The 23061-nt window shown below is 41.4% G+C and overlaps 1 protein-coding gene across 1 annotated transcript in view; it reads left to right on the top strand.

Annotated features, from left to right (window-relative positions):
* Window positions 1-23061, top strand: part of LOC309496975 (protein NLRC3-like) — a 170318-nt gene that overhangs the window by 23399 nt on the left and 123858 nt on the right. The window contains exon 2 of the mRNA XM_082167179.1: window positions 6897-6993. The gene's annotated coding sequence lies outside the window, so the exon portion shown is untranslated. The remainder of the gene's footprint in view (window positions 1-6896; window positions 6994-23061) is intronic.

Below are 23061 nucleotides of genomic sequence, written 5' to 3'. Positions count from 1 at the left end.
TGGCACTGACTCTGTGGTGACTGTCAGGTCATCCATAAATGCTCTGATTGGCGGTTGGCGGACCCCTCCTCTGCTTTGGGGCCCCCGACACTCAGGCTCTGCCGATTTGACAATCATATTCATGGCCACCGCAAATAGGATCACAGAGATGGTGCAGCCTGTGATTATTCCCACCTCCAGTTTGTGCCAATCTGATGTCACACCTCCTGCAGAGACTCGCATCCTTAAATGGTTGTAATAATCCAAGATCAGATCTGCAATGTGATGTGGAACATGGTGCTTGGTCATGGTGGTCTGGACCTGCTTGTGGGGGATAGAGCCATATGCATTGGCTAGGTCTAACCACAGTACCGTGAGGTCTCCCTTGTGTTCACGAGCTTCCCGGATGAGCTGAGTCACCACTCCCGTGTGTTCTAAGCATCCTGGAACTCCAGCAATTCCTCCCTTTTGCACTGATGTGTCTATGTAGTTGTTAGTTAAGAGGAAGTTGGTCAGACGCCTTGCTACTATACTGAAGAAGATCTTGCCTTCCACGCTCAGCAATGAGATTATTCTGAACTGATTAATCTTCTTGGAATCTTTCTCCTTGGGGATCCAGACTCCCTCAGCAAATCTCCACTGCTTTGCCACCTTTCCTCTTCTCCAAATGACTCGAATGATCTTCCAGAGTCGCCTGAGTAGCAAGGGGCAGTTCTTGTAGACCTTGTATGGGATTCCACTTGGTCCAGGGGCAGAGCTAGATCGTGCCTTACGCACAACCTCCTGGACTTCTTTCAACAGTGGCTCCCTGCTGTCAAACTCCTTGGTGGGGGAGGTGGATCTACAAGGATGTTGCACTGGCCCAACTCTTCCTCCCGGAGAGGGTCACTGTAAGTGCTATGCAGATGCTGGTCAATTTCCTCTTTTGAACAGAGCAACTTTCCATCACGCTTCTGTCCCAGGAGCTGTTTAGTGAAGCCAAAGGGGTTGGCAATGAACGAAGCTCTCTTTCTGGATCTCTCCTTTCGACGCCTTCAGTGCCATTCTGCTCTGTGCAAGGTCATCAGCCTTTTCCTCAAGACAGCTCTCAACTCCTCCAAGGGGGGGCGTTGCTCCTCACTGGCTTCCTTGTGCTGCTTCTTGAGGGACTTCAACTCCTGCCGGATTTTCGCTGCTCTGTGGTTCATGGAGTAGGTGGTTGGAGTTGATCGCTTCTCCTCAGCACCGAACCTTTCCTGAGTTAGGCTGGAGATGATGGTCGTCATTGCCTGCAGCCTTCGATCCACATCTCCTTTCTCTGTTGCTTCAAGCACCTTGTCGACGTCCTCGTTGAACTGTCTCCAGACTGCTGTCTTACAGGCCTGCGGCCACTTGAGTCGCGCCTTTGCCTGGGGCAGAAGACCTGGGAGAACGGTTAGTGGCACACGGAGGCTCTGAGCACTATGGGGTGCTTCCTGGCTCAGCTCCTCCTGCGTCTCATCAGATGTAGCATCTGTGCGCTGTGACACATGTTTGTTCTCCAAACACTTCATCCTGGCTTGGTGGATCTTTAGGCCACGGCTGTTTTTGCAGATTTTTCCGCACCTGCATACTGCGGTCGTTGTCGTTTCTCCATTGCCATTAGTCGGTAACCTTGGGTCTGTCAGATTGGGGTTCTCATTCTCCCCCCCTCTCGGGCTCCCCTGGGGGTATACTTCCATGAGTCGATCTGTAGCTTCAAAAAGGGTTCCTCCTCTCGGAGAATGTGGTTTGGGCTGCCAACCCTTCCCACCCCGAGTGCTGTCTTCCCAAGCTGCCAACTGTCTCTCCAGTAGTCACCAGCCTCTTCCTGGTTGTCAACCAGTCTATTCCTGGGAGTCACTGGCCTTGCCAGAACAAGTAGTTCTTAAAACACATCTTCAGATGAACCTGAACACATCATCAGTGATGTAACCTAATCATTCACATTAACAATACATTGATTTAAATTTTGTAAGACACTTTTTGTTTGGAAAGGCAATATGTGTGGGGGCGTGAATTATCATGAATAATGCCGTGATTCACACCTGAGAAGACAATGAGCTGCATAATGAGCTGCATAATGAGCCTTATATATATACTACAAAACTGGTTAACAGTTAGAAACATCTTGAACATTTTTTGTATTTTTCCACTTGTATTTTTGCTTGCAAATTGTATAATATCCAAGGTGAAAATTTCTAGTAATTGTGCAGTTAATTCTCATACTGTATTTTCAGAAAGTTTTGTATATGTATCCTCTCCCCAAATTTGTCACTAATAAAACACAATAAAAATTATTTAAAGAGAAGGCTTATATTGACCTTTTAAGATTTTGTTTACATCTACCTTGTAAATATATTCTTTGCTATTTTATTAAATTTTTTACAATTACAACAACAATTAAAATATTAACAATATTTCAAGTGTAATCTTTCTTTGTAAAAACTAAAGTACACATTTTATCATACGTATTTCAAATTAGTTTGAATATAGCCTACATTGGAACAAACACTATAATAACATCTTAGTTGATTATTTTTGACAAAACATAATATAAATATGTAACATATGAGCAGAAATTGGCGAACAAAAGCTTATTTGATGTGGCAGTAGTCTATTTTACAGTAAAAACTTTATAATCTATCCAAAACTAGTAAACGAAATGTTGTCTTTCATATTTCGTCTGTAACATAGGCCTATCGTTTTTATGATATATTAGGGCATATAAATGTTAATTTGCAGTTTAATACGTTGCTTATACAAAGACATTTTATTTGAACATATTTCAGTCGTTTTTTTTTCTCATCTCAGTATAGCAATATAGTTCGGTAAAAGCCATTCATTCATTCACACACAGACATGCGATTCATATTTAAACAGTCTTTTTGCGGTTTACAGACACTATTGCATATTGCGATTAGAACAAAGCACATAAGAATAAAAAACTTACTATTCACAATACTCAGCTGGATCCGTTGCTCCTCGAAGTGAAACTAAACCGGCACTTCTGAGGTAAATTCGCCAGGATTATTATTAATATAGTATTATTCCTCACAGCCTCGTAAAGTACATGAGTCTGATTAAATGAGCTATAATGAGCTGAAATGAGATCGACTGACATCTCTCTCTTTTCATACAGATTACATAAACTGAGAATATTTGTTTTTTTATATAAATTACTCCATTTAAAAGAAGAGAATTCAAGCTTCATGTCTGTGTGTCTGTATGCCTGTTTGACTGAGTATTCGCTGAGATACAGTTCATTTTCGGACGCATTTCAGAATGGACTTCACTGACAGAGAGAAGGCAGAACTCGCATCATGTTTATTTTTCTTTATTTGGCAAAAAGCACAACACTTTGTTTTTATTGTGAGTATTGTGATAGAAATATTTTATGTAATGGGTATTTTTAACATTAAATGTACAGAGAAACGCAGACTAAGGATGCTCAGGTCAAAGGCCATATATACTTAACCAAAAAGTGCTTAACACAGTAGAACTAACAGTCATATGACTAGCTAGTAATTCAGGGAACTACCTTGAGATACTGTAGTTATTATTTTTAACAACTGCAAGTTGTTTAAATTGTCCGTGGGGAAGAAGTCAGATTAAAGGGTTAGTTCACCCAAAAGTGAAAATTCTGTCAGTAATTACTCACCCTCATGTTGTTCCAACCCCGTAAGACCTTCGTTCATCTTCGGAACACAAATTAAGATATTTTTGATTAAATCTGAGAGCTGGCTCACTCCTCCATAGGCTTCTAAAGACATTATAACTTGCTGGCCCAGAAAATGCATTAAAGACATCGTTAATATACTGTAGTCCAAGTGACTACAGTGGCTCAATCTTAAGTTTATCAAGCGATGAGAATACTTTTTGTGTGCAAAAAACAAACAAAAATAACGACATTCTGCCCTTTATCTCAAACGCCTTGCTTGAGTATGCAGTCAGATAACGCCTCCCAAAGACAACAAACACAGGGATTGTTTTCAAGGTTTACTCAATTACATGTTTGCATAAGCGCAACAAAGGCTTTTACATTGCATATAGTTAGCATCAACTATAACAGAAACAGATTGTGCATTCACGAAACAAAGAAAACTAAATTTACATGTGGGATAATAATAATAATAATAATATGTTTATTTTATATAGCGCCTTTCTGAGGACTCAAGGTCGCTTTACAATAATTACAAATACACATAACATAGAAACATGACAGAGACGATACACATAAACTGTGAAGGATAACATAGTAGAGGTATAGTACATAGAATCAGAACATTCAGGGGTCAGGGAAACAAGTGACAAAAAGATGTGTTTTAATGCGGGTTTTGAAATCTTGTAGTGATGAGAGATTGCGGATTTGTTGTGGAATTGAATTCCAAAGAGTTGGCGCAGCTCATTGATCCCACTCCCCTCATATACTGATTGACTCTCCTCTCCCTCCTCACACCTGCCTCCATTTTGTTATTTGCAATACTATAATGTTCATTTGCACTGCTGACTGTTATTACAGAAACAACTGTTTACATATGCATCTTGCACTACTACCTTGACTGGAATATGCTCAATTTGCACTGCCGACTGTTTATTTACAGTACCGACTGTTTACATATACATTTGCAATACCGTACTTTAACTGTAATATGCAATTACTTCCACTGCACTTTCACTCGGATAGCTTCTGTCCAAACTTTATTTGCACTACTTTAAATCCATTGTTATACTGCTCATTTTAGCCTAACTTATACATATATCTATTTGTAAAATTCTGTTTATAGTAATAGCCATCTGTATATTATGCTCACATTCTGTTTATAGTAACACCCATCTGTATATATATATTCATAGTACATATCTATCTGTAAAATTCTGTTTATAGTAATAGCCATCTGTATATTATGCTCACATTCTGTTTATAGTAACACCCATCTGTATATATATTCAGTACATATCTATCTGTAAAAATTCTGTTTATAGTAATAGCCATCTGTATATTATATTCAGTACATATCTAGCTGTAAATTCTGTTCACAGTAATAGTTATCTGTATATTATATTCATAGGACAAATCTATCTGTAAATTTTTGTTTATAATAGTATTCAACTCTATATTTATTCAGTACATATCCATGTTATGCACTTATGGAACCACTGTATATCCTGCACTTGCTGCTATTGCACTTCTGGTTAGACCTAAACTGCATTTCGTTGCCTTGTACCTGTACTTGTGTAATGACAATAAAGTTGAATCTAATCTAATCTAATCTAAGCGGTGCAAAAAGCCCTTTTGCCAAGCCCTTTTGCCTTTTGATATAAGATATGACAATTAAATATGCATAGGAATTATAATGTAGCAACGTCTACACACCGAAAGTGCCTTCAAAACAACTTAAATAAAGGAGCAATAGTAGCCATGACCGCATGTTCTTCTTTGCTGCTGGGCTCACATTTGTGATGTCATCATATAAGGACACATTAACAATATTATATGCAATACCCAACTTTGAACAGAAGGGGTCACTTTACTACAACTTTTATATCAAATAAATGCAGAATGTTCGTATAGAACAGCACACTCCCCGTCTGGTATTCAGGAAATACCAAACCTTCTTACTTAACCCTCTGAGGCCGGCAAACGCGCCCCCGCATTTTGCTGGATTTTCTTCACATTGTAGCACAATAAACTTAAATTACTCCATCATTTATGGTCATACAGAAAAAAGAAATATAAAAAAAGAATCTGTGATATTTCTACTTTTGTATATGTCCACTTACAATCAAATCAAAACATTGTGCTTTTGTAAAATAAAGAAAATAAACAGGGTGTGCTTTCTGCCTCTCCGTCGCGGTGAACTTTTTTTCTTGAGCACGTCTATAAACTGAAACAAAACTCAGCGAATACTTGTCACACATTTATGAGCCATATACCTTTATAAACATTTAAGTGTGTACTTTTAAATGATCGGATTCAAACTGAAAACGAATATTCTCTGTTTAAGTAATTTGTATAAAACCAACAGGATGTCCAGTATCTCAAACGCTTGCTAATTATTTTTAATTCGACCACGCCCACGCGCGCAAAAGTGATTCACATGCAAATCTCCACATGGAACGCGAACGCGCTCATTACCTCAAAAATAAAACACCAAAACACTTCACAAGTCTCTGCTTTTCGTCGAGTTTGAAAGACGCGCCGTGAGCTTACATTGGATTTACCTCAGAAGAAGAAGAACGCGATTTGAAGACAAGAAATTCTTACTTATTAGTTTGTTATTGTTGCATAAACTTCACATTGCAGTTGAACTGTTGCTAGATATATGGTGAATATTATAATATTTAGACCCGTGTTTACTGTTAAATACTGTTTGTGGATATCTGCTCAAACGTAGGTATAATATGGTAACCATAATGTTTCATATTTTGGAGTGCGATCGCGTTTGAATGTATCATATTTTGGAGCGCGAGCGCGTTTGAAAAGCAAAACGCACCAAAGGCTTTATGTTTTTACTATTATCTCATTTCATATCATCATAACGAATGGAAACATTTGAAGTAACATGATAATCAATATATTTTTCTCTAGCGTAGTTGTTACTGAAATCTTTTGGAAGATTTCTAGGCTGCTATAGGTTATTGTTATTATTATTTTATGCAGTACTGCGCATAGCCTATGCCTACAAGGCACAACAAACCTGGTGTTCATTATATTATATATTGTGGGAAACATTTGTGTGTGTGTGTGTGTGTGTGTGTGTGTGTGTGTGTGTGTGTGTGTGTGTGTGTGTGTGTGTGTGTATTCTGTGAATTTTAAAAAGCAATTTTAACCAGAAAAATCTAAAATGTATTCCCAAAATCGTGCAGGACTAGTTTCTCTTGATACCAGTATGTTCACTTTTTTTCTTTTCTTTCAGGGACCAGATGCAACTGAGTCCTGCTGACTTCAACATTCACATGAGTCTCTGTATATGAACATGGTAAAGTGAAAATCAAACACCTTGGAAATGAAAGGTATGTACAATGTTTTTAGGAATGGCACAAAGGTCTCTGTCTTTGGATCATTGTTTTCAATGTGCTCTTTTGTCATTTGTTGTGTATCTTTGGATTATGTTGTCTTGTAAATAAATCCAAACAATCTAAAAGCCATTCTTTTTTAAATCTCCTCATTCTTTGTGCAAGGTTGCTCAGAATGACAGGGCCTGATCGCTCCTAATAGGGCCGTTAGGGGAGTGTCTTTCTCAGGTGTGAAAACCAATACATATTAATGAGATGATCACACCTCCCGCATAAAGCTTTCTCACACAAAACACGTCTTAGAAATTTTAAATCAATATATTGTCTTATCTGAATGAGCGGTCAGGGTGATTTTCACATAGTTTTGGAGCAATTATTCTAGGCTACGTGAAACAATTTTCAAAAGTCTTGTGAAGAAATAATCAGTATGGGTTTCATGGCCTTATTTCAGTGACAATTTTTTTGTGTATTTTCACAAACCACGCATAAATGCAATTATCTCAAAACTACAAACTTTTACATACATGCTGCTGATATATTATTGTAGCAGAGTTTGTGCTAAATACAGTGTAATAAGACTTTAGCCATGACAATGTCACAAGTAACAGAAATAAGCACAAATGTCAGAGCATGTCAGAACACCTCCAGGGCCAGAAAACAGCTCAGACCCCAGAGGGTTAACCCCCTGAGGTCTACGGTATCGCCGGCGATACCAGCTCGCTTTTTTTTTATTAGTGTAAAAGAAACTCATAAATACTCTGTTGACTTTGATTTTCCATAGGAGTTTCATACATCAATCGATTCTGTTAAATGTGTATTATTTTTGTGTATACTCACAAAAAAAACAAAGTGTTGTGCTTTTTGCCAAATAAAGAAAAATAAACACGAAGCGAGTTCTGCCTTCTCTCTGCCAGTGAAGTCCATTCTGAAACGCGTCCGAAAATTAACAATAACTCAGCGAATACTCAGTCAAACAGACATACAGACAGACAGGCATGAAGCTTGAATTCTCTTCTTTTAAATGAAGTCATTTATATAAAAAAACAATTATTCTCATCTTGTGAAATCTGTATTAAAAGAGAGCGATTCCAGTCGAGCTCATCTCATCTCATTACGTTATAATCGGCCCCGCCCACGGAGAGCGCGCGCTATTCAAACGCAAATGGCTGAGGCAATCCTGTGAACGCCCACATCAGCTCGAGAAAACACACAAGTTTATTTAGATCATTACTTGTTTACACCGTCTTGCAGCGCTGTGAGGAATAATACTAATGGAAAATGTCCCTCAGAAGTGCGGGTATATCGAGGAGCGAGCTGAGGAATACAAGTAAGTTTTTTCCTTCTCACGTGAATTTCTTCACGTGGGTTTCTGTTTATGAATGAATAAACGGCATGAATGCGCGCTGTTTACCACAGCTGGCAAAGACAGTTTAAATTTAAATCGCGTGTGTGAATGAATGATGATGTTTTAGCAAACTGTATTGCTATACTGAGATAAGTAAACATCGACTGAATGTTGAAATAAAATGTAGGCTATTTGTATAAGCAACGTATTAAACTGCAAATTAACAATATGCCCTAATATTTCATGAAAACAACGTTACAGTCAGACGAAATATGAAAGACAACATTTTGTTGACCAGATTTGGGTACAGTTTTTACTGTAGAATATACTGCCACATCAAATAAGCTTTTGTTTAGCCATTTCTATATATAAAATACTATTTTTGTCAAAAATAAAGTCATCAACTAAGATGTTAGCTGTTCCAATGTTGGTTATATTCAAACTAATGAATACATAGATAAAATGTAGGGCCTATAATCATTTTTTTTTTACAAAGAAAGAGTACACTTGAAATATTGTTGAAATTGTAATTATTGTTGTAATTGTAACCATTTTAATAAAATAGCAAAACATATTTACAAGATAGATGTAAGCAAAATCTTAAATGGTCAATATAAGTCTTCTTCTAAATATATCTTTTGTCCTTTGCATTGTGGCTCAGTCAGTGTCACACCTGAGTGAATGGCTCATCATTATGCAGAGTGGGTGTATTCTAAGGTGTAAACCACTCCTCGTTCACGCCCCCTCGCATATTGGCTTTCCAAGCAAAACCTGTTTTACATCAATTTAAATCAATGTATGGTTTTATGTGAACGATAAAGCAAGACTATTTTCACATAATTTTGAAGAAAAAACTATAGGCGACGACATCCATAAGTCAAAAGTCTTATTGCCACATATTTAGTATGTGTTTTGTGGTCTTATTTCAAAAAATTTTATTTTTAGTTTTTTCGATAACCACGCATAAACATTATTCTCTCAAAAATGAAAACATGTACATACATGTGGCTCACATATTATTGTAGTCCTGTTTGTGCTATATAGAGTGAATTTACACCTTTGCCATTAATATGTTTATAAGCAACTGAAAAAAGCACAAATGTCAGAGCATGTCAGAACACCCCCAGGGCCCAAAAAAACGCTCAGACTCCAGAGGGTTAAGTGTAAACTTGAACGGTCTATTCCGATTCTTCATGGAGGAGGAGTACTATCTCATTAATAGTTCTCAGAAACAGTTTGGGTCCATCTTTCCCAATGATTTTTACTTGTACTTTTCGAACTCGCCCATTTTGACTGGGATAAGTTTCCGTAATGATGCCCAGGGGCCAATCGTTCCGTTTTGACTGAGAGTCCTTGAGCAGAACTATGCATCCTTTGGAAACGTTTGGCTGTTGGTGTTGCCATTTTCGTCGATGCTGTAGGGTTGAAAGGTACTGTTTACGCCATCTGTCCCAGAAAGTGTTTGCGAGGCTTTGCACAGTACGCTACTGTTGTTTGTACAGATCAGGCTTTCCAAAGTCCCCAGGTAGAACTGAGCTAGTACCAGTCTTTTGGGTAAGTAATGTGGCAGGTGTTAGGATGAAAGGATCTATTGGATCAGTAGACACCGGTATCAGTGGTCTGTTGTTTATAATGGCAGTAACTTCAGCCATGAAGGTGGAGAGTACCTCATGCGTGAGTTTAGAGGATGCCATCTGAAGAAGCATGGAGTGCAAAATCCTACGAGCAATGCCAATCATCCTTTCCCATGCACCGCCCATGTGCGACGAATGCGGAGGGTTGAAAGTCCATATGCAGCCGTGATCTGACAGGAATTGTTTCACCGCCTTTTCATCAACATTGGAAGGAATTTGTAGGTCTTTACAAGCTTCAATGAAATTGGTCCCTCTATCAGAGCGAATCCGTTTCACTGGACCCCGGATTGCCAGAAACCTCCTTAAAGCATTAATGAAACTGGAGGTATCTAGGGACTCGATTACTTCTATATGAATGGCTCTGACACTTAGACATGTGAATAGCACCGCCCATCTTTTGCTTTCTCGACCTCTTGTCCTACGAGCAGATACTGACCAGGGGCCAAACACATCTAGTCCCACATGTGTGAAGGGAGGCTCTATGCTGAGCCTGTCGGCGGGCAGATCTGCCATCTTTTGAGTCTCACAGCCCCTCCTGAGTCTGCTGCATACAACACAGGAATGGATGAGACCGTTCACACGTCTTTTGCCTCCTATTATCCAGTAGCTGGCAGATCTTATCGCTCCCTCTGTGAAGTGACGACCCTGGTGATGTATTTGCTCATGAAAGTGTCGTGTTAGAAGAAATGCTACATGGTTCCTACCAGGTATGAGGAGGAGTCTCTTTTCTTCAAAACCAAGATCTGCTTTGACCAGACGACCTCCGACCCTCAACAGTCCGCTTTGATCAATGAAGGGATCTAGTTTTCGGAGTGTGCTAGGTTTGGGAAGTGGTTTGTTCTGTTTGAGGCACTGCAACTCGTCAGCAAAGGTTTCCTGTTGTACTGCTCGTATGACAACTTCTGTGCTCTGAAGTATTGTGTCAGCACTAAGAGGAAGTTTGCAACAGTGCCATCCTTTGCATGCCTGAGTGGTGTCATTTTGACCCTGCTTATAAGAGTGTGCAATATGAATCAGCTTTCCAACAGCTCGGATCAGACGGCTCCAGTCCGAAAAGCGTTCAAAGCGGTTTGAGACAGTGGTATGCAACACTGTTACTTGTGGACGAACTTCTGAATCTCGATCAGGATCAACAAGTGCGAAGGGTTCTCTAGGGAAAGTCTCTGTTTTTGGATGATGCAAGAATGCTGGTCCACTGAACCAGATAGTGTCCTGCAATTTGGTTGGAGCTATTGGTCATGTTGCGATATCAGCTGGATTATGCTCTGAGCTCACATAATGCCATTGTTCTGGATTAGTGCTTGTCCGGATTCTCTGTACACGATTGCTTACATAGACATGAAATCTACGTTTCTCATTGTAGATATAACCAAGGACCACTCTACTATCTGTGTAGAAGGTGATCTCATCGAATTTGACAGCAATCACTGCAATGATGGTTTCCATCATGTTCACTGCCAAGACAGCCGCACAGAGTTCCAGGCGAGGTATAGTGTGCTCTGGTTGTGGCACTAGCCTTGCTTTGCCTGTGATGAACCCCATATGACAGCTACCATCTGAATCAACTGTTTTGAGGTAAGCAACTGCTGCTATTACTTTCTCAGAAGCGTCTGAGAAAACACAGAGCTCCTTGAACTTGGCACCCGACAACGATGTGAGCCCATAGCTTCTTGGGACTTGTACATGTTGCAGTTCCTGCAGAGAATCTCTCCATTCCTCCCACACCTTTTGTTTGTTCACAGGTAAGGGTGCATCCCAGTACGCAGCATTTTCAGTTAGCTCCCTCAGTAGTACTTTGCCCTGAACTGTGATGGGGGCCACAAATCCTAGTGGGTCATACAAACTGTTTATAACTGACAGCAGTCCACGCTTATTGTAAGGCCTTCTATCCTTTTGGACTTTCATTGAATTGGCGTAATCCTCAGATGGGAATGCTCCCATAACTTCCTTGCTGTTTGAAGCCAGTTTATGCAACTTCAAGTTAGATCCAGCCAGCATGTCTTGTGTCCTTTTTAACAGGTCGATTGCCATCTCTGCGGAAGGTAAGGACTTCAATCCGTCATCCATATAAAAGTCTTGCTCCACGAACTGTAGGGCGTCTTGACCGAATTCCTCTTGTCCTTCTTGAGCTGCACGACGAAGACAGTAAATGGCCACTGCCGGAGAGGGACTGTTCCCAAATACGTGTACCTTCATACGGTATTCCATGACCTCGTTCTCTGGGTTATTTTCATGAAACCAGAGGAACCTGAGGTGGTTCCTGTCTGCAGATCGCACTTTAAAGCAGTGGAACATTTGCTGTATATCTACCATGAAGGCGACAGTCTCTTTGCGAAACCGCATGAGGACACCGAGGAGACTGTTGTTGAGGTCAGGACCCATCAAGAGAACCTTGTTCAGTGATGCCCCTTTGCATTGAGCGCTCGAGTCAAAGACCACTCGGATCTGGGATGGCTTTTTTGGATGGTACACAGCAAAAGAAGGTAGATACCGACATTGTTCATTGGGACCAACTGAAGGAGCTATTTCTGCATGATAATTTTGGAATAGCCTCTCCATAAAGGCTACAAAGTCTTTTTTCATCTCAGGCTTCTTCCTGAAAGACCGTAGAAGTGAATTGAAGCGTTCCACAGCTTTTTGACGATTGTTTGGAAGATATTGCCTTGGCTGCTTGAATGGGAGTGGGGCAACCCATACATTTTCCTCATCTTTATAGACTTCTCTGTCCTCGATAGACTGAGCTGTTCTCTCGTCATCTTTTGTTCTCTGAAATACATCCCATTCTGCTAGTCTTTGAGTCCACTCCTTGATGAGGGACTTGGTGAGTGACTCGCTTTGGGATCTATCCTTTACAGTGTAGTTGTTAGGACATGGGTGAAAGTATGTAGACTGACCGTTTTCCATAATGTTGGTGTGGTAAGTTTGGATGAAAGTCGGTTTATGAACTTTCCCGAGGCACATGTCTCCGATGATTACCCACCCGAAGTCCAACTTTTGTGCAGAGGGAGCATTTGGTGGCCCTTTCACTTGCTTATGGGCTTTGTGGACTCTGATCATATCTCTGCCTAACAGGAGAAAAATGGGAACATGATGATCGGGCTCTGGGATGTATTTTGCAAGATGTTTTAGGTGCCTGTGGTTACTAACTACTTCTGGAGTGGGGATTTCAGAGCGATTGTCTGGAATTTCGTTACACTCAAGTAGTACTGGTAAAGGTAAGACTAAGCTTCCATCAAAGGACTCCACCTGAAAGCCTTGTGCTAGCCTGCCTTCTGTTTCGACTGTGCCTGCGCATGTTTTGAGAGTGTAGGCTACGTTACACTCTGTAATGTCAAACAGATCGAAGAATTCTGATCTTGCGAGCGATCTGTTGCTTTGATCATCTAGCATCACATACGTTTTGACTGCCTTTTCTGGGTGGCCTTCAGGAAATACTTTCACGAGACATACCTTGGAGCATGAGCGTGGAAGTTGACCGTCTCCACACACCTCTGTACAAGCTGAGGAAACCTCAGATTCCACAGGTACGTCCTCACTCACTTTGTGATCCTCTGATGTCGGGAATTGTGGTTCTTTCGTCCATGGTGCTGGGCCTGGATGGAGCGCAGCCATGTGGGTAACGCTGCCACATTCTGAACACTTAACATCCTGATCACAGTTCTTTGCCATGTGGGATATGGAGCTGCAACATTTAAAGCATATGCCTTGTTGTTTGAGCAATGCCTTTCTCTCTTCCATAGGTTTCATCCTGAATCCTCTACATCTGAACAGAGGGTGAGGCTTATTGTGTAGAAAGCACTGTTTTGCTGGATTTACCTTATTTTTGAGTTCGCTGGCAGCTGATGAATTCTCAGAGGAGACCTGTGTCTTGTGTGTGATGACAGCTCTGGGAAAAACAGATATGTTTAACCCTTTAGGCGCCAGAGGTTTTTTCCTAAAACGTTCGATTTTGACATCTTAATTTCAAAAGGCTATATCTTAAAAGTGATAAAAGATAGAGACTTTCTGTAAATTAGAGAAATATTAAGGATGACCCAAAGTTTATGTAGGGATTACATTTTCCCATCTAATTTGCATATTATGACATCATATGGTGGCGGCAATCTTGGATTATAGAATTTTCATGAAAAGTCACGTTTAAATGATAAAATGTAGCACTTCTTTCCCCTCCAAAATGTCCCTCACCTTCTGTATGCTATATTGCACAATATTGAATGCTCAGGTAAATAGTAAGTAGTAAACAAACTGTGTAAATCATTACTAATAAATGGTAGAAACAAACCGAATGCATGTAGCGGTTGGCCTTTTGCTGTAGAGATTTTCCATTTACTACATACAGTAGGCACTCTGATTCCATGTATGGGGCACATATATATTATTCATATGACACACATCAGCTTGCGATAGACTATGCATAATAGCCCCTCTGCCCCGTGTCACACCGCCTCTGCTCCTGCTACGAGCAGCACGGGCGCGGCCAGATCTGCCTCGCGCGCCGAGTGTGCACAGCTCGGACTACTGTCATTGTCATTGCAACTCCCCACCCTGCCTCCACATTGCCCCCTAACTGTCCTATGAATACTTCGACCTCGTCTAACATACCCAGTGGCATTAGACAAAGTCTCCACCACAATACTGTCGCTGCGATTGCGGAGAGGCACACGGTCAGAAGACAAAGTTACATTGCTAGCGCGGTAAAAATCTCCCGCCTTGTTCCCCAAAACACTAACACGCCTCCTAACTTCGCGATGAACACTCCGACCCCGGGAAACATTGTTCCCACCACTGACATTGGGCAAAGGACCATATACATTGGGCAAAGCAAAGGATTCACCGTTTGTGCTTGGTGTAGGGCTATACTTTCACTTTCAGAATCACCGTCATCTTCTGACGGCAGATATTCCCCTTCAGAATCAGGGTCCGCGAATAAAAGACCCAATACTTCATTGCGGGTAAGCTTTATTAATGCCATTAGATAATAATAATAACAATAACAATAATAATAATCTAATGCAAATACGCGCTGACGTTGACAATATTGCTCTGATAAAATGGCTCACTCGCACACTAGCTCTGCTTTTGTTCGCACTGATTCAATGCAATCTAGCTCGAAGATTTTGTATAGAAATGTAGCCAGTGGGACTTTAGGACCCAGGAGCGAGTAGCAAGGGCTTAAATGCAGAGGTGTCCATAAGGGCGGGTTTTTGCGTTTTGTCGGCCGCTTGGACAGGAAACGGAGGGGAGTGGAACCGCGATTATAGGTGAGCGTAGGCAGCCAGGTGTTGGCGTCCCGCATGTTGAAGTGTGTGTGCATGTGCAGTCACCAGTAACTGAATCGCGGAAGCGTTTCGGAATTTAACGCCGGTAAGTATGCTTCCCTTAAAGAGTGTGGTTTTGATGTGAGCCGTGAGATGCTGTGGTGTGATTTTATTGTGGTCTATTTTGTAGAATGGGCGGGTAAACAGAACGAAGTTTGATATTCGCGGGGAACTCTCTCTCTCTCTCGTGGCCAGGTGCGTATAGTCAACAAGGCATTGAGACGGTCCCCTGCTCTACGTGCCGAGTATATTTATATCCCATGCTTTTTAACAGACTGTGCTGGTGTTACAGGGTGTTTGCGTAATTGCTGCCGTGTGTTGGTGTGGGTGGCCTAGCTCAAAGTAGGTATCTGTTAGCCTGATATCCAATTAATTGTTAGACTTTGGCCTTGCAAAGACTCATGTTTGTTTTATGTGTAGCTCGTCATTATACCAGGTCCTGTGCGTTCCTTCATCCGTGCGCCCTCCGGCGTTTGTGTGCTTCAATGCACACAGGGTCATTAGGAGCCTTTTGTGAATGAACACCGTCTCTTGTGAGTGTTCGAAGGTTTACAAGTGCTTTCAATGTATATCATCAGTAGGGTGCATGGGTTATGGGGATAAATAAATAAGTGTGTTTCTGTCTTTTTAGGTCTTTGCAGTTTGTGTACTCCGTTTGGACATCCAGCCACTGTTTTCTCATGTATGACATTTTTGTATGTTGTTATCACTCAGTTATATCATGCCCGTGAACTTCTATGATTAAGGTTACGTTCTTCTGATTATTGATATTTTACCATTGAGACGAATTGTTGTATTTGGGCAGTGTGCAATACTAAAGATTGGGAAGGGGAAGTGTCAGTGGTATGTGCAATTTGGGTAGCTTCCTATACAGCTGATCATAGTAGTACTTTCTGCACTTTACTTGTTCTTAGACTGAAGCGGGCATTGCTTGCGTTCTCGCAGTTAGTGGGCAGGGCTCAATACTCAATGTATTAACCCTCTGGAGTCTGAGCGGTTTTCTGGGCCCTTGAGATGTTCTGACATGCCCTGACATTTGTGCTTTTTTCAGTTGCTTATAAACATATTAATGGCAAAGGTGTAAATTCACTCTATAAAGCACAACCAGGGCTACCATAATATGTGAGCCACGTGTATGTACATGTTTTCATTTTTGAGAGAATAATGTTTATGCGTGGAAAAAACTAAAAACTAAAATTTCTGAAATAAGGCCACAAAACACATAGTAAATATGTGTCAATAAGACTTTTGACTAATGGATGTCCTCGCCTAGAGTTTTTTCTTCAAAATTATGTGAAAATAGTCTTGCTTTATCGTTCAAATAAAACCATACATTGATTTAAATTGATGTAAAACAGGTTTTGCTTGGAAAGCCAATATGCGAGGGGGCGTGAACGAGGAGTGGTTTACACCTGAATTACCACCCACTCTGCATAATGATGAGCCATTCACTCAGGTGTGACACTGACTGAGCCACAATGCAAGGACAAAAGATATATTTAGAAGAAGACTTATATTGACCATTTAAGATTTTGCTTACATCTATCTTGTAAATATGTTTTGCTATTTTATTAAAAAGGTTACAATTACAACAATAATTACAATTTCAACAATATTTCAAGTGTACTCTTTCTTTGTAAAAAAAAAAGATTATAGGCCTACATTTTATCTATGTATTCATTAGTTTGAATATAGTCAACATTGGAACAGCTAACATCTTAGTTGATGACTTTATTTTTGACAAAAATAGATATAGAAATTGCTAAACAAAAGCTTATTTGACATGGCAGTATATTCTACAGTAAAAACTGTACCCAAATCTAGTCAACAAGATGTTGTCTTTCATATTTCGCCTGACTGTAACGTTGTTTTCATGAAATATTAGGGCATATTGTTAATTTGCAGTTTAATACGTTGCTTATACAAATAGCCTACATTTTATTTCAACATATTTCAGTCGAATTTTCCTTTCCTCAGTATAGCAATACAGTTTGCTAAAACATCATCATTCATTCACACACGCAATTTAAATTTAACTTCTGGCAAAGATGAAGTTGACGATAGGCTATTGACTCGCGATCTTCGCAGTAGGCTAGTGAACGCACCGGAGAAATGCACATTTATTAGGCTACATAGTTTTTTGTTTTGGATGGTTTTGTTTAGAACCAGCTTTCTGTAAATATATTTCACATTTTTTAGACATGTGAGGCGAGTAGGCTACGGTCTGGTTAATGATGATCTCCAGTTCAAGCACCTTATGTTGTGATTGCTATAGCCTATATTTACTTTAAATCCAGGAAATTTGTTAATGAAAAAAATATTAAAATTAAGATACAATTGATACAAAACGAAATTCGTTTTAAAGAAAGGATTTGTAGTTTCTGTTTTGAGGTCTCTGTGAAAGTTTGAAAGTCTTTTAGTGGCTTTCAGAGCGCTCGCGTCCATAATGGAGAACTGTCACGTAATATTGTTTTTTCCTCATAAATGCGAACACGAAAAATAAAAGACAAAAGACTTTTAAGTAAAACTTACTCCGAAATTGTGTCCTCGGCGGAATTCGCTCTTCAAAATGCTGCCGTTTGTAGTCTGAGTTACAATCTTCCTCTGAGCCTTTTCATCAACATTGGAAGGAATTTGTAGGTCTTTACAAGCTTCAATGAAATTGGTCCCTCTATCAGAGCGAATCCGTTTCACTGGACCCCGGATTGCCAGAAACCTCCTTAAAGCATTAATGAAACTGGAGGTATCTAGGGACTCGATTACTTCTATATGAATGGCTCTGACACTTAGACATGTGAATAGCACCGCCCATCTTTTGCTTTCTCGACCTCTTGTCCTACGAGCAGATACTGACCAGGGGCCAAACACATCTAGTCCCACATGTGTGAAGGGAGGCTCTATGCTGAGCCTGTCGGCGGGCAGATCTGCCATCTTTTGAGTCTCACAGCCCCTCCTGAGTCTGCTGCATACAACACAGGAATGGATGAGACCGTTCACACGTCTTTTGCCTCCTATTATCCAGTAGCTGGCAGATCTTATCGCTCCCTCTGTGAAGTGACGACCCTGGTGATGTATTTGCTCATGAAAGTGTCGTGTTAGAAGAAATGCTACATGGTTCCTACCAGGTATGAGGAGGAGTCTCTTTTCTTCAAAACCAAGATCTGCTTTGACCAGACGACCTCCGACCCTCAACAGTCCGCTTTGATCAATGAAGGGATCTAGTTTTCGGAGTGTGCTAGGTTTGGGAAGTGGTTTGTTCTGTTTGAGGCACTGCAACTCGTCAGCAAAGGTTTCCTGTTGTACTGCTCGTATGACAACTTCTGTGCTCTGAAGTATTGTGTCAGCACTAAGAGGAAGTTTGCAACAGTGCCATCCTTTGCATGCCTGAGTGGTGTCATTTTGACCCTGCTTATAAGAGTGTGCAATATGAATCAGCTTTCCAACAGCTCGGATCAGACGGCTCCAGTCCGAAAAGCGTTCAAAGCGGTTTGAGACAGTGGTATGCAACACTGTTACTTGTGGACGAACTTCTGAATCTCGATCAGGATCAACAAGTGCGAAGGGTTCTCTAGGGAAAGTCTCTGTTTTTGGATGATGCAAGAATGCTGGTCCACTGAACCAGATAGTGTCCTGCAATTTGGTTGGAGCTATTGGTCATGTTGCGATATCAGCTGGATTATGCTCTGAGCTCACATAATGCCATTGTTCTGGATTAGTGCTTGTCCGGATTCTCTGTACACGATTGCTTACATAGACATGAAATCTACGTTTCTCATTGTAGATATAACCAAGGACCACTCTACTATCTGTGTAGAAGGTGATCTCATCGAATTTGACAGCAATCACTGCAATGATGGTTTCCATCATGTTCACTGCCAAGACAGCCGCACAGAGTTCCAGGCGAGGTATAGTGTGCTCTGGTTGTGGCACTAGCCTTGCTTTGCCTGTGATGAACCCCATATGACAGCTACCATCTGAATCAACTGTTTTGAGGTAAGCAACTGCTGCTATTACTTTCTCAGAAGCGTCTGAGAAAACACAGAGCTCCTTGAACTTGGCACCCGACAACGATGTGAGCCCATAGCTTCTTGGGACTTGTACATGTTGCAGTTCCTGCAGAGAATCTCTCCATTCCTCCCACACCTTTTGTTTGTTCACAGGTAAGGGTGCATCCCAGTACGCAGCATTTTCAGTTAGCTCCCTCAGTAGTACTTTGCCCTGAACTGTGATGGGGGCCACAAATCCTAGTGGGTCATACAAACTGTTTATAACTGACAGCAGTCCACGCTTATTGTAAGGCCTTCTATCCTTTTGGACTTTCATTGAATTGGCGTAATCCTCAGATGGGAATGCTCCCATAACTTCCTTGCTGTTTGAAGCCAGTTTATGCAACTTCAAGTTAGATCCAGCCAGCATGTCTTGTGTCCTTTTTAACAGGTCGATTGCCATCTCTGCGGAAGGTAAGGACTTCAATCCGTCATCCATATAAAAGTCTTGCTCCACGAACTGTAGGGCGTCTTGACCGAATTCCTCTTGTCCTTCTTGAGCTGCACGACGAAGACAGTAAATGGCCACTGCCGGAGAGGGACTGTTCCCAAATACGTGTACCTTCATACGGTATTCCATGACCTCGTTCTCTGGGTTATTTTCATGAAACCAGAGGAACCTGAGGTGGTTCCTGTCTGCAGATCGCACTTTAAAGCAGTGGAACATTTGCTGTATATCTACCATGAAGGCGACAGTCTCTTTGCGAAACCGCATGAGGACACCGAGGAGACTGTTGTTGAGGTCAGGACCCATCAAGAGAACCTTGTTCAGTGATGCCCCTTTGCATTGAGCGCTCGAGTCAAAGACCACTCGGATCTGGGATGGCTTTTTTGGATGGTACACAGCAAAAGAAGGTAGATACCGACATTGTTCATTGGGACCAACTGAAGGAGCTATTTCTGCATGATAATTTTGGAATAGCCTCTCCATAAAGGCTACAAAGTCTTTTTTCATCTCAGGCTTCTTCCTGAAAGACCGTAGAAGTGAATTGAAGCGTTCCACAGCTTTTTGACGATTGTTTGGAAGATATTGCCTTGGCTGCTTGAATGGGAGTGGGGCAACCCATACATTTTCCTCATCTTTATAGACTTCTCTGTCCTCGATAGACTGAGCTGTTCTCTCGTCATCTTTTGTTCTCTGAAATACATCCCATTCTGCTAGTCTTTGAGTCCACTCCTTGATGAGGGACTTGGTGAGTGACTCGCTTTGGGATCTATCCTTTACAGTGTAGTTGTTAGGACATGGGTGAAAGTATGTAGACTGACCGTTTTCCATAATGTTGGTGTGGTAAGTTTGGATGAAAGTCGGTTTATGAACTTTCCCGAGGCACATGTCTCCGATGATTACCCACCCGAAGTCCAACTTTTGTGCAGAGGGAGCATTTGGTGGCCCTTTCACTTGCTTATGGGCTTTGTGGACTCTGATCATATCTCTGCCTAACAGGAGAAAAATGGGAACATGATGATCGGGCTCTGGGATGTATTTTGCAAGATGTTTTAGGTGCCTGTGGTTACTAACTACTTCTGGAGTGGGGATTTCAGAGCGATTGTCTGGAATTTCGTTACACTCAAGTAGTACTGGTAAAGGTAAGACTAAGCTTCCATCAAAGGACTCCACCTGAAAGCCTTGTGCTAGCCTGCCTTCTGTTTCGACTGTGCCTGCGCATGTTTTGAGAGTGTAGGCTACGTTACACTCTGTAATGTCAAACAGATCGAAGAATTCTGATCTTGCGAGCGATCTGTTGCTTTGATCATCTAGCATCACATACGTTTTGACTGCCTTTTCTGGGTGGCCTTCAGGAAATACTTTCACGAGACATACCTTGGAGCATGAGCGTGGAAGTTGACCGTCTCCACACACCTCTGTACAAGCTGAGGAAACCTCAGATTCCACAGGTACGTCCTCACTCACTTTGTGATCCTCTGATGTCGGGAATTGTGGTTCTTTCGTCCATGGTGCTGGGCCTGGATGGAGCGCAGCCATGTGGGTAACGCTGCCACATTCTGAACACTTAACATCCTGATCACAGTTCTTTGCCATGTGGGATATGGAGCTGCAACATTTAAAGCATATGCCTTGTTGTTTGAGCAATGCCTTTCTCTCTTCCATAGGTTTCATCCTGAATCCTCTACATCTGAACAGAGGGTGAGGCTTATTGTGTAGAAAGCACTGTTTTGCTGGATTTACCTTATTTTTGAGTTCGCTGGCAGCTGATGAATTCTCAGAGGAGACCTGTGTCTTGTGTGTGATGACAGCTCTGGGAAAAACAGATATGTTTAACCCTTTAGGCGCCAGAGGTTTTTTCCTAAAACGTTCGATTTTGACATCTTAATTTCAAAAGGCTATATCTTAAAAGTGATAAAAGATAGAGACTTTCTGTAAATTAGAGAAATATTAAGGATGACCCAAAGTTTATGTAGGGATTACATTTTCCCATCTAATTTGCATATTATGACATCATATGGTGGCGGCAATCTTGGATTATAGAATTTTCATGAAAAGTCACGTTTAAATGATAAAATGTAGCACTTCTTTCCCCTCCAAAATGTCCCTCACCTTCTGTATGCTATATTGCACAATATTGAATGCTCAGGTAAATAGTAAGTAGTAAACAAACTGTGTAAATCATTACTAATAAATGGTAGAAACAAACCGAATGCATGTAGCGGTTGGCCTTTTGCTGTAGAGATTTTCCATTTACTACATACAGTAGGCACTCTGATTCCATGTATGGGGCACATATATATTATTCATATGACACACATCAGCTTGCGATAGACTATGCATAATAGCCCCTCTGCCCCGTGTCACACCGCCTCTGCTCCTGCTACGAGCAGCACGGGCGCGGCCAGATCTGCCTCGCGCGCCGAGTGTGCACAGCTCGGACTACTGTCATTGTCATTGCAACTCCCCACCCTGCCTCCACATTGCCCCCTAACTGTCCTATGAATACTTCGACCTCGTCTAACATACCCAGTGGCATTAGACAAAGTCTCCACCACAATACTGTCGCTGCGATTGCGGAGAGGCACACGGTCAGAAGACAAAGTTACATTGCTAGCGCGGTAAAAATCTCCCGCCTTGTTCCCCAAAACACTAACACGCCTCCTAACTTCGCGATGAACACTCCGACCCCGGGAAACATTGTTCCCACCACTGACATTGGGCAAAGGACCATATACATTGGGCAAAGCAAAGGATTCACCGTTTGTGCTTGGTGTAGGGCTATACTTTCACTTTCAGAATCACCGTCATCTTCTGACGGCAGATATTCCCCTTCAGAATCAGGGTCCGCGAATAAAAGACCCAATACTTCATTGCGGGTAAGCTTTATTAATGCCATTAGATAATAATAATAACAATAACAATAATAATAATCTAATGCAAATACGCGCTGACGTTGACAATATTGCTCTGATAAAATGGCTCACTCGCACACTAGCTCTGCTTTTGTTCGCACTGATTCAATGCAATCTAGCTCGAAGATTTTGTATAGAAATGTAGCCAGTGGGACTTTAGGACCCAGGAGCGAGTAGCAAGGGCTTAAATGCAGAGGTGTCCATAAGGGCGGGTTTTTGCGTTTTGTCGGCCGCTTGGACAGGAAACGGAGGGGAGTGGAACCGCGATTATAGGTGAGCGTAGGCAGCCAGGTGTTGGCGTCCCGCATGTTGAAGTGTGTGTGCATGTGCAGTCACCAGTAACTGAATCGCGGAAGCGTTTC

This window comes from Leuciscus leuciscus (genome assembly GCF_965113295.1).
Source record: "Leuciscus leuciscus genome assembly, chromosome: 4".
In the NCBI taxonomy this organism is placed as follows: domain Eukaryota; kingdom Metazoa; phylum Chordata; class Actinopteri; order Cypriniformes; family Leuciscidae; genus Leuciscus; species Leuciscus leuciscus.
This window is presented reverse-complemented; position numbering and strand designations above follow the sequence as displayed.